General features: G+C 34.4%; 1 long non-coding RNA gene across 1 annotated transcript; it reads right to left on the minus strand.

Annotated features, from left to right (window-relative positions):
- Positions 1 to 56: 56 nt before the first annotated feature.
- On the minus strand, positions 57 to 8,896 carry LOC127876501 (uncharacterized). Its single transcript, XR_008047899.1, has 2 exons — positions 8,734 to 8,896; positions 57 to 3,994 (listed from the first exon to the last, which is right to left on the minus strand). It is a non-coding gene; the product is annotated as an uncharacterized LOC127876501 (long non-coding RNA).
- Positions 8,897 to 13,583: the final 4,687 nt, after the last annotated feature.

The raw sequence follows: 13,583 nt of genomic DNA on the forward strand, positions 1-13,583 counted from the left end.
TGAAGCAAGTTAACAAGTGCTCGTACAATGCAGGACAATACATAACAAATAACACATAAAAACTAATAAGACAATTGTCTTTACTAAAATCACAAATAAGTGAATAATGTATTAAACATAGATGAGGGAATTGAGTATACACTACGATACAAACATAGCATATTCATTAGTAAAGAAAATTCGAAAATGATAAACATAGTATCAAATGCAATCGCAAGTTTATTTGTTGGACACATGTAAAGAAACTATCTAACGTCTCTTCTGAACGTGTAACTCATCCTAAATTTGAAGATTAAGTTGACTGCTTCCTACGATCAGCCATATGTTAGGAGTATACTAGTATTAGAAAACTGTTATTTCACCAAAATAAATGCTGTTGTTACTCGTGTTACTTGTTATATTAATAAAATATTCAATAATTCACTGCCTGCTTCTATCAGCAGTAATACATTAAGAACAACGAATGTATCATAGCATAATTTAATTAAGCCCTTCGTTTGAAACTTTACTTATCATCCCCCACGCTTCATGCAAAATCTACCGGTATTATCAGTGTATCATTTTATGGCGAAATTTTGAAAATGGCCAAAATACCAGTAACTTACGGTATGTGTTTTATACACGCATGTTAAACAAAAAACTTAATTTATAAAATGACTGAAAACCATGAATTCGTAATAGGTAAATACATGTTATCTACTATATTTAGAAGTTACTGCAACACAACCTTGCCTTTATGTTAATTAAAGTTCAATGTTTAACCCCGCGGAACAAAACGTTCAACTCTGTGTAATGTTTTAATTGGAACCTTGTGAGTTCGAGCTTTGTGCAGAATTCATAATCAGGTCAAAAACGTAATACAAAGTGTAATACAACAAGAGCACTTAATCGAAATGTCGGTTGCATGAAAGGCTTTAATTGAAGCAGAAGTAAAGAATATATCAAGATTCCTTCAAAATAATTCCATTGAGAGTGTCTGTGCTATTAATCTTCATTACGAGTAAAATGTCTGGAAATGCATGTATGTTGCACAGTTTTAGACAGAAGTTATAAATCAAAACTGAATCAAGTAATTCCAATGTATCAACTCGGATTTTTGTCAAGAACATTTTGTTCGAACGTTTCTTCATAATGGCCACTGTACTCGATCGGTCGGATGGTCGGTCGGTCAAGAGGACGTTTAAACCTACAACCATGCCAATTGATGATGACAGTTACTTGGCGGGAGGAGGTTGATACCTATCAGTTTAGAGATTCACAGTCAAACGGGAGCTTGTTACGCGAAATTATATTGATACACAAGTAAACAAAGTATCATTAAAATCCATATAAAAAACTCACACAAAGACTTACAATTTTGACAAAATCATTCAAACATTGGAAACTGATTCCATAAGAATTTCATAGAAAACATAACATGGAGCAGATAAAGGCATTCGAACATATAATTTTATGAAAAATGGAGTTTACAAAAACAATATTCCAGGTAATTCATTTTATATTGATTTTCATTGCTTTCTGCTTTAACATTGTATCGAATAAGAATATATCGAGGGTGCCTTGATACCTGTAAATAAGACTGTTTCTTGTTAGTGTTATTATTTCGTATTTATTAAATCCAAATCACATGTAATCAACAGCTTATTTTTTTAAACATAAGTGTCCTCGTTTTCACTCTGTTAATTTTTATTCTCTCGAAAGTTAAACGAAGTTCTAAGGTATGATAATGTTTCAGGCATAAATACACTCAAGTATTTACCAAAAAATGGCAAATATTTAAATCTTTATAGCTGTTAATATTAACCGATCATATATAATAACCCTGGATGGCAAATACATGTAATAGTCCATTATCCAATGAAAATAACAGAATCATTTTTATTGATAAAATGGTCAAACAGTTTACAAGATGAATGGCTAAAATCTAATTATCTAACAAAAAGGTCTAATATTATGTTTAACTTATTTTTGTAGCCAAATCCGTGACATCTAGTCAAGAAGAAAATGTATTAAAAGTTGATACATCTTAAACGAGATCGACAAATGTATAAAACCTGTGTAATGTATATAATACGCTGCCAAACCCATAACTGGATAATGCTTAATGCCTACATTGTAGTTTTAAACATAAATTCAATAATATTCCATTGATTTCGCTATCAATGTCACAGAGAGTTGATGATTACAATTATATGAGTTAGCACGTATATGAAAGGATCTTTAGGTCAATCCCATAAGTCAGTGAACATAAACTCATCTTGGAAATTTTAATTGCGACATTACCTTTCTTATTTCACATGCTGCAAGCATCTTATTTCTGAAAAGGAATAAAAATCCAAATAGTTAAGAAAGCATACTAAGCAAATATACATATGATAAGTGAAGTATTTTGTTTTGACCAGGATTTATTGCTCTAAATACCTTACAAATTAGAAATACAGTGTGCATAGTTCTGCAGCTGCACTTTCTCTTGAAAAGTCGTCACAAACTACCTAGTCTTGCTCAATGTATATATAAAACATATCACTATTGAGCACGTAACAAAATATAAATTAATAACTCCAAATTTCATCTCACTATAATTTACGTTCTTCATTGCAGTTTGTGTTATTCAAAGCATCATCTTGTCATAAATATGTCCATTTGGGCTCTAATTGAAATTATGTGTCATGCAATTGAGACTGGATGCAGTCATCTCTAAACCGTGCATGTGAGTTTGTGAGTACTTCGTCAAGTGAGATAATATTGCATGTTGCATGCAAGTGACTCTGATTATACAGGCTTTCTCGTTTCCTAATTGGTTCGAATACATCTTTGCTTATGTGAATTGTGTGTACTGTTAACCTTTTTCTCGTGAGAACGATTTCTTAGCTTAAAGTCCGTCATGAGTGAACGCTTTTAAACCTTATGTTTCATTATTTTAAACGAAAAAAAAGTTAATGGCCGATCTGACGCAATTGATAGAAGTTGTAGGTCCCCAATTTCATGTTCTGTCATTGCATAGTAGCAACCCTCAACACGGAAGCATTGTGATGTATCTCATACATCGAATATAATATACACAAAGAGAACCTTCATCTGCACCACCAGGAGAGAGTCCTTATTACACCATGCGGTCCTTTATTTATGTCAAGGAACCATTTATCAAACAATAAGGCACAAGATAATATACTAGACAAAATACACTGTATAGAATAGCGACAAAAACAAGCAAAAATAATAAAACTAAGCTAACCGTCTGAGAACGATCAGTGCAGAACATGAGAGGTTTTAGTCTGTTAAAAAAAGCTCAAAAATCCATACTTGGCAAAAAATAATTCATAAAACATTTTAGCACCAATATGTTTATTAAATAGCAATAACAGAATAAACTTTTCAATATAATTACCTGTTGACTAATACATAGTTGTCCTAACTTTGCATCAAACAAACATAACAACTATGTTGTGCGATTTGCGAGAGACGCATATATTGTGGCAACATGTTCACAGAGATTCAATACAAACTTGCTTTTAATAAAGCAGGTACACAACTTCTAATATATACTAACAAGTATAATTCATGCACATATTTGTATTCTGTGCATAAGTGTATGCTCAGGTAAAATCTGTAGTATTTTTTAAGTAAATTTTGCCTGGTTCAAACTTTAAAATAACTTTCCAAAATTTAATCTCATTACCATAAAGTGTTTTTCTTTTTCGATTTACTACAGATTAAACCTTATCTTCATCAAAAGAATGCTAGTCGCCCACGAACAACTCCCATTACTTTTCTCAGGTGGGAACACCCAACCAAGGAAGAAAATGTGTGAACCGTAGCCATGCACTTAGTACATTCTTCAGAATATAGGAATGACGGCCTTTATCCAAGCATATTCGTAAAAAAAAATTAATCGTATGCATAAATATACACACATACTCTTGTATACAACAACATTATGAATTTGAATTTGATGTTGCCACGTAGACGCCTTCGCTAGAACTGAAATCGAAAGCTATTTATTTCTATAAATAGCCATGCACAAACAAACTTGCAAAACCGGTGTAACGCGGAGTACTAAGAAGTCCTTACTTTGCTTCAAACTAAGAAGTCCTAACTTTGCTTCAAACAAACATAAACAACAACTATGTTGTGCGATTTGCGAGAGACGCATATAGACCATGCAAAGTATAGTAGGATAAACATCAAATTCAAATTCATACATATGGTTTCATTATCAGCATGCAAAAGTACACGCATTTTCAATCTCTAGCAAGTTACAAGTTTAAAGTTTTTGTAACTGATAATCTTTTATCTAAAGAATCTTTAACATAACCGTCTTTTGCTATGTCAGTTTTCCATCTCCCATGCCTCTTAAGACATCTTTCAGAAACGCTCGAAGTATTGGCCACATTAGTGGCTCCACTAGGTCGTAGAGAGTGTGTACCAAGGTTAAGTTCGGGACCAACTATTTCAATTTTTTAACAATGCATTCTCTTGCTCTTGTGTAACTTAATTTTTTGTCTTTCTTAATTAAAGCGGATACAGTTTTCAAACGAAAAGCTGGTTTGAACAAAAAATCGTTTGAATCTTTACTTAATTTTGCTAACGACATACATGTATATATTTTGCTAAAATACCGTATGGGCAAACTGTAGTTGTACCTATTGCGATAACAATCCATTTCTACAAATGTCAGTTTTGCTATGGCGCACATTAATAACTAAATAATCAGATTTGAATTCAACGTCTTTACAACGAAGTTCACTTACTTCATTAATAAGCATAAAACCAGCATATCCTAAAATGATCATAGCTAAATCTCTTACATCAATAACATCAGTGGAATCTTTATACATCAAACATTATGACTTTATCATTTCTGAAGAAAGTACATCTTTCTTTTGAACTGGTTTTGAACAAACACGTTTTGAAGCTTCTAATAATTGTTTAACAATGTTGTCTTCCGTTGGATCATTTACACCATTTATGGAATGAACCCATTTGCTATTGTAGAACACAGATGAAACTACGTTGTTAGATTTCCCTTGATCCATCAATTGAGTCATGTACATTGCTACTGATATAGGTAAGGCTGGCATTGCAACTAACGAATTTTCTTCACAATATGTTTTGAAATGTTCAAATGAAGAATTATATTTCTTCACCGAATTGTCAGCTTTCGATTGCATCAAATATCCAGCCATTCTGTCCGCCATTTGATTTCTTTGTTGCCCATGTAAACCCGCGTCCTCTAATCTAATCATTCAGAGTTTCTCTCAAACCAATACATGTCAAACATATGTGAAATATACATCAATACAAGAATCATGGTATGCATCTTAACGCTATCATATCAAATGATAATCTACTACCAAAACAACCGTTATTTCCCTTTCCAGGAGCCGTACAATCTCTACCAAAAATTTTACACTCTTTTTCAAAATCTCTAAAAATGCCGTCGGACGAAATCAGCATTGGTCAATAAGGCGAGCTAACCCATTTTGGGATAACAAGGGTGCATTTTGCTTTCTCGCGATGCGAATCTATCAACTGAATGTTTACCCCATGTGGTATCTAAAGCTATAAAATAACATGGCTTTATCTGCCAGTCATCTGAATCAAAACATCTACTTAAATAGTCGCTCTTTTCATTGTTTGCTCTTGGAATCCATTCCGGGCATACTGTTATATTATTTTGATCACAAAACATATTAAAATATAAAGCTACTTCATGAATATCATTTTTTCGACTACCATTCTGTAATATTGATTTTACATTTTTATTGTCTGAATACACTTTAATGTACGAATTTTATAAAGCACTACCAAAAGTATTTACTATTATGTTAACTGCTTCCGCTTCTCGCCAAGTGGAGCTGCGTGTCTGTTCTATATCAGACCATATGCCAATTATTTCTACATCTTTAACCGTATTATCTTCTTTTATACAAAAAGGATACACTCGTCACCTTCCGCCGAGTTACCATATAATCTACAACCCATCTCCACTTCCGGGGACCAAATCATACCATTTTTGCTCACTTCCGAGAGGCATCTTACAGAATCTATGTCCACTTCCGGGGACCAAAACATACCTTTTCTGCTCACTTCCGGGAGCAGTCTTATAGGCTCTAAGTCCACTTCCGGGAACCATAGCATACCTTTTCTGCTCACTTCCGGGAGCGATCTACTGGGCTCTATGTCCACTTCCGGGGACCATAACATACAAGATCTGCTCACTTCCGGGAGCAATAGTTTAGGCTCTATGTCCACTTCCTGGGACCATACCATAAACGATCTGCTTACTTACGGGAGCAATCTACTGGGCTCTATGTCCACTTCCGGGGACCATAGCATAGGCTATATGTCCACTTCCGGGGACCATAGCATACTCTCTCTGCTCACTTTCGGGAGCAATCTACTGGGATATTTGACTACTTCTGGGGACCATAGCTTACTCTTACTGCTCACTTCCGGGAGCGATAATATACCTTTTCTCAGAGACCGTACGTCAGTACCTTTACTCTGTTCGTCAAGTGCATTAAACAAATTGCTGTTTAATTTTGTTCTTTGATTTCCATGAAAATCGTAAATTTGACTATCATTTTGCCTATCAACATGAAAACAAATTTCTATAAAACCTCTTTAACCTGTGCTACTTGCATCAGCAAATATATTAAACAAACACACTTGATTGTGTTTGAAATATTTCCCACTGCTATTTAATTGCCTAGCATTTTCTTTCCAGAACGTAAGTTCGGAAATAGCTTGCTCTGTCACAATAACGGGAGCTCTCCAACTAGCCCTGGCATTTATGCAATTGTATAAATGTCTTGTTAGCAACCTAACTTTGGTTTCCAATAACACTCTGAAAGGAAATGATCTGCCCTACAATGCTAGCTACGAGTCTTACAGGCAATATTGTTTCGCTCGTTTGATGAATTTGATAGATCATCGAATCAATACTTTTCTCTAGTCTAAACACTCTGTTTTCAGTAATGAACAGTCGATTTGTTTGCATATCAAGCACACGCCCTAACCATTCTTCTCTCTGAGAAGGAATCCAATTACATTTATCTTCGGCCAATAAAAATCCAATCTCCACCAGGTTATTTCTTGTAAATATACTAGCACATAATGCTCTATCATATTCTACATTTCCACCAATACCATCATCCAAAAACATAACTATTTTCAGTCCTTTTGATCTAAGGAATGCTACTACAACTCTAAGAAGTTTAGTAAAAATATGACCGGCTGTTTTTATGCCGAATGGAAGCGAATTAAACATATAATAACACTGCTCATTATTGTCTTGATAGCTAAATCCTAAATATGTTCTATGTTCATTGAATATATCAATGTGATGATATGCTCCTTTTATATCGAAAATAAAAAGGAATTTTTCTCAAAACAAAGCTTCAGCAACTTTAATATCGTCAAATTTTACATTAAACTGGTGCAAGTGTGGTTAATATATACAATCTAGAACTAATCGTGGTTTCCCTTTCTTATTAAATGCTACTGTAAGCGGATTAACAATATGTGGAATATCGTTACATTTCGAAACAACACCGTTCTCTAATAAAGCTTTTATTTCGCTTTCTACAAATACTGAATTTTCTCTCGCAGAGTAATTGTTTCTCATCTGAGAATGTTCGGGAACAGTTTTAGAAGGAAGCTTGCATCCGTCACTTACTACATCTAAAATGAACTTACTATCAGTAGCTTCTTGCCACTTTGCCACGTGTGCTCTCGGTCTACCTATCGGCGAACCTGCGGTATCAATCTCTGTCATAGGATCCTTTTGACCCTTATCAGTTTTTACAACTTTAAGTACGTTACCGTTTTCCGACGGAATCGGAACAACCAATCTTTTGTGTAGCGGTGTCTAAAACATAAAATTACTTATCTTATTGTTTGAGCTGTTTGCTGAACATTCAGCTGCTCCTTTCCAATGACACGGCTTTCCACAAGCGGAACATATCCCTGGGCGCCTCAATGACTGTTTCGTCGACGCCCCTTGGGATGCATTGTTGGTTGAAACTACCGGCTTCCGGTATGGCCAGTTGCGCGTGCCTCGGGATTTTCTCGATCTCTACGCTTTCAGATTCATGTTTGCCTGCGCCTTTGCCCTGTACATCCGCTTTTCGTCTTCGGAGTCAGATGCTAGCGGGTTAGGCTCGTATTCGCTCACGAATCTCCAACCCAACTCTGATTCATCAGCCAATCTGATTAATTTCTGGCGATGAAAACCAGTGCTTTTACTGCAAAAACAAATGAATCGCATTAGACTCGTCAAACGGTTATACATAAATATATGTTATGTATACAACGCAATAAAGTATTGAAATTTTCTCCTAGTAAGTAGGATATACATTTTCGTCAAATACTGACCTTCTGCGACTTTGTGTCGCGTTTCTTCGAAATTTCGATTTTCCAACAAATGTTCTACTTCATCAAGCGCAAAATTTACTTGCGCATTGTGCTTAAATTGTTCTTCATTTGATTTTCTTTTAAACGATGGTACGCCAGATACTAAGCTCGAAATTTGATTTAATTGAGTAACGTTAGTTTGTGCACTTATCTGTTCAACAATGCGTTCCATGTCATGAAGCAGCGAATTCTTGTGCTCTTCTAAAGAACCTTTCAACTTTTCATCAACGATATCGCTATTAATATTTATGTGCTCCTTCATTTTCGGTTCACGATGATGCCACGTAGACGCCTTCGCTAGAACTGAAATCGAACCTATTTATTTCTATAAATAGCCATGCACAAACAAACTTGCAAAACCGGTTTGTTTTCTCATGTCCGTCAGGACAAAAGTACTCCGCTATACGATTTAACGCGGAGTACTAATAAGTATACTGATCAGCGCACCCGAACCGTAAATTTCTAAGGCATGATGAAATGAAACCAAAACGACTATGAGCTATAGCTCGTGTCTAATTTAAAAAATAGCTTGAGAGACATACCATCATGCAATGTAACAGTACGATCATCAACGAGCAAATCAGGATGACGTCTAAGGACGTTTTTACATGTATACGTATGAATAAACAATTTAATTCTGACAAAGTAACAAATTCATATCACTATAACTGGAAATATTTTGTGTACAGAAGATATTGCTCAAATATTGCACGTTTTGTTTCTTTACGTTATTATCTTAAAATGGTATATTTTTCAAGTTCGAAACAGTCACATCTTGGTGTTATGTGGTACAACCGTGGCAATGCACCTAATAAAGTGATACGAATATAGAGGTCTCAAGAAATCCTCAGTATTCTTGAACAATGACTCAGTGACATCTAAAAGAACTTCGAAACATGCCACATACAACTGTAATGTACACTTTTTATGGGAAATATTTGCAACCGTGTCATGCGTGATCAACAATATCTTTTCTTTGGGAAATTTTAACACGCTTTCATTACGACACACCCATGTATTGTAATTGAGAAATGTGTACCGTTGAACGCGTCAGCATCCGTATTTTCATTAATGTGCCATTATGCATTGCATATGTCTGATGCGCTCCCGAACATTCTGTGATCCGACCGACAATACCGAAAAGAAGTTATGTATGAAACATATTCAGTATTTAATAAGATCTTTCTAGAAGGTCTTAAACTCTTGTAAATGTGACATACTACTCACGTTGTTCGTTTGCGTGTCAGTAGTAAAGGTCAGTAGAAACCAAAAAAGCCATCCACTTTAAGACACTGCTTCCTGTATCTTTATAAATGAGATTTGTTATTTGATGCAAATATTTTACTGAACGAATCATAAAATGGTTTGTATTGGATTTTTAACATGTTGACTTTTAGGAAATGCTGTTTAAAGGAAGCTTACGCTTGGCTGACATTTATTCAGTGTAACAGATTTCAAATAGAGAACTGCATCACATTTATCTAATGTAATATACAAAAATGAAAAATAGAAAATTAGATCGTTTTTACAGTACAATTATTTCGTAGTATGTATTGTCGTATTGACTACGAATTGCACTATACATATTTACTGGCTATTGTTACAGTGAAAAGTCGTGCACAGCATAAATACTCTGCAAATGTGATTACACATGTGCTTCATTGTCCTCGAGTTATTTGTATGTATATTGCACATTTAATGTTTTACGCGCTGTAAGTTTGGAGTATTCCAAGAGTCATGTACATATGTTGAAAATGTCCATATTAACAAATAATTCATTTCTGTCCCGATGTACATAAAGAATAAACTCAATAAACGCTATATTGTTAGCGTGTTTGAGAATAAACTCAATAAACGCTATATTGTTTGTTTTTTTGTTGTTTTTTTAAACCTATTTATTTAAGCTCGATTGCGTAACAAGTTAAAGCTTATATGAAACGCTCTCGAGTCCGTTTCCTTGGTGTCTATGGGGGAGATCTAAAGAACGCTCCAACAGTGGGGATCGAACCCGTGACCTCCCGATCGCTAAGCGGACACCATGTCCACTACGCTACTGCGATCTTTTTATTTCCCACGCTATATTGTTAGCGTGGGAAATAAAAATGGACTGTTTAAAGCTTTATGTCATCTTACAATAGAAACAAAAACAGTTACTGTAAAGGCATATTATGCTGTTGTTGGCAATGCCGAAAGCTTCGAGAAGATTAATGGAAATTGATGTATAAAGAAATACTCACATTCAGTTCTTTCACAGATGATCTTTCATTTATACGAAATTATTCTACAATATATAAACGTTAGCAGTTGATTTGCAATCAATCAAGCACGAACGATTGCTTGGAAAGAAGATGTACTCCTTCATTTATATCGCATCGATAATGGGCCTTTCTTCGAAAATGTGTGCGACGTAAAGCAAAACATGAACGTATACTTAGCCATGAACGTACATTACATTTTTATACAAATTATTAGCCTGTCTGTGTAATTGTCGAATATATAATGTCAAACCAGAATTAAGTTCTCGTTTAAATGCCATACATTGTAACAGTCCAATTATTGGAAACAAAAATAAACTAAAAGGTCTATAAGCGCAAACATGAAATACAAAGTTGTTTACATTTTTTACAAACTCATTAAAGTAATTAATAGTTACAATAATTTATAGTTACTGAAATGTTACTTTTCATTTCTGATAATGTATGCTTACCAATGAACTTGTATTAATAATGTATTAAATCGCCCTATTGGTGCAAAAAGTCACCATGTGCCTTCGAATTTCAATGTCACATGGTACCATTTGGCACCAAGGGGGCGCAATACTTGTGCCATTTTATGAATTTGTGGAAAATATAATGCCAAACGAAAATTTAAGTTTCTTTTGAGTGTCAAACGTTTTTAAGTTTCGACTTATTTGAAAAAATGACTCATTTTAGTACTTAGTTTACAATTGCAGAACGGTCTCTTTAACCTTCGGATATTGCACATTTGCAATATGTTCTCAATATAAGACGACTATGAATATTTGAAGTAAATATACTATTTACTTTTTAAGCAAAAGAGGAATCAAATGCATCACAATCTTTAAAACATAAAAAAATTGAACACGAATTATTTATAACTGATTGTCATTAATTGACATTTTAACTCGCCAGTTTAACGACTGATATAGTAAAATGTCATTTTAAAAAAGTAACTTAAATTAGATCATTATAATGTAACATGAAAATATGCTTTTCTATTGACGTGTTTCACACTTGTCCTCAAACTTTTTACGAACATCGACGACTCAATCACATGTACACTACGAGTAACTTATGTGTGTCAACGAAAAATATTGTTTGTACATTTTGTTAACAGTCTGCATCTAAGTTATTTCAATAGTATTGAGCAAACGTCTGTTGTGAAAAATGAAAATGTGCCTGTATATTTATCGTATTAGAATTAGTTTTAGAAAAAAAGATAAAGCGACATAGTATGTTAAATAGTTATATAAGACACATAACTAGTTCATTACCATTTTGCTCGGCTTTCATACAAATACCTTCCATAATAAATATGTACTGATATGTAACTATTTGTTTTTGATATAAAAGGTTCATAGATTAAATATGTCAAATACGAAAAAGGAAACAAACAGCATCCGTTGGGACGTCGCACGGAATACATGCAATTCTATCTGGGACAAGAACTTGAACTTGTATCAAATGTATATTCTTGGCGCTTATAACTTTCCATTGATCAATATGAACTAGCTCCGGTGGGACTTGTGGCGTCCATAGACAACGCAATACATTGACATCAAAACATGATACAATAATAAACTGCCCATCTGATAACCACTGTCCTCTCCTCAAACAAAGAACACGAGGAGCGTGTTAAACTACTCATTTACGGCGCAAACAAGAATTGATCTTGATCACAGAGGTGTTTCGTTCGCGCGTCAGGTGCACAGACAGGTATCATATTGTAAACAAATCGTTATAAATTCGTGTTACCGAAATAACTTCAAATCGAAAACAAATTATTGAATACCATTTTATATTATTGTCTACACTTTAACTTCAAGCTTCGAGATATTATAGATCTATACAGAGTACACCCAATTTGTGAATCCACGTTCTAATCATGTTTAAGTATATCGTACATGATGTACTTTGATGTTTATACTTATGAAAACACAAATGACTTCTGTGCATTTTTCTTTTTGAGCGTGCTTCTTTGGCGATCCGGTATCTACATATTTCGTAGAATAGAACCGAACAAGACTGAATGACCAATTATTTGATGGCTTGTAAGTCGTCAAAGTCAGCTCTTAATGAAGCTGTAAACTTGGTAAAATCGTATCACAACGAGGAAGCTTGTTAGGGATAAAGATCATTACGACCATCCGCTGGCTAACATAAAAGTCTGGGAATCGGTCAATGTAACAGTTTTATGACCCGCGATCTATTTTACTGCGTATGCGCAATACAACTGGGGGATACAGACACTTAATTTCACACGAGGGAGAAGTTAGGGTATCGTACACATATATATTGGAATACGAGCGATGTAAGCATTATGTAAATGAGTTGTAAAAAGATATCTTCTTAGTTGCAAAGAAATATCTTCTTAGTTACAAAGGACTGCAGTCGCTGAACGGCCTTTGTATGAAATTGAAACGGCACGAGCTTATAATATAATAGTCAATACTAGTTTCAATTTTACAACTCCCAGCTATATCTGAACCTCCGGGGCGCTATGCATTTATAAACACGTGTTGTTCATGTATTTATACTTATATTCGCGGTATTCATACAATGCTACCACAGTATAATATATACCTTGAAAAGTTCAACGGACTATAAGTACACCAAGGTATTGCATTGTATAATCACTTGTTTTTGGAATGTTATAATTTGCAATTAAGAAATAAGTGGCATAAACAATAGCCTAAATGTCGCCGATGATTGTGTCGTATTTCCTCTTTGTTAACAATCATTCGCGTAATAAAGGGATGCAATTCGTTTTCAAAACTACTCATATAAAGCAGGAGTAGCAGGCCCGTCAAACAAAATCTGAATGTTTGTGTTTGAAGCCTATTCAATTCTAAGCATAGTTGTATATTTTTCCTTATATTGTTAATAATCGCTATTGTAACTAGTGTAACAAGTCGAGACGATGTA

The sequence above is a fragment of the Dreissena polymorpha genome, chromosome 4, assembly GCF_020536995.1.
Source record: "Dreissena polymorpha isolate Duluth1 chromosome 4, UMN_Dpol_1.0, whole genome shotgun sequence".
NCBI lineage: Eukaryota > Metazoa > Mollusca > Bivalvia > Myida > Dreissenidae > Dreissena > Dreissena polymorpha.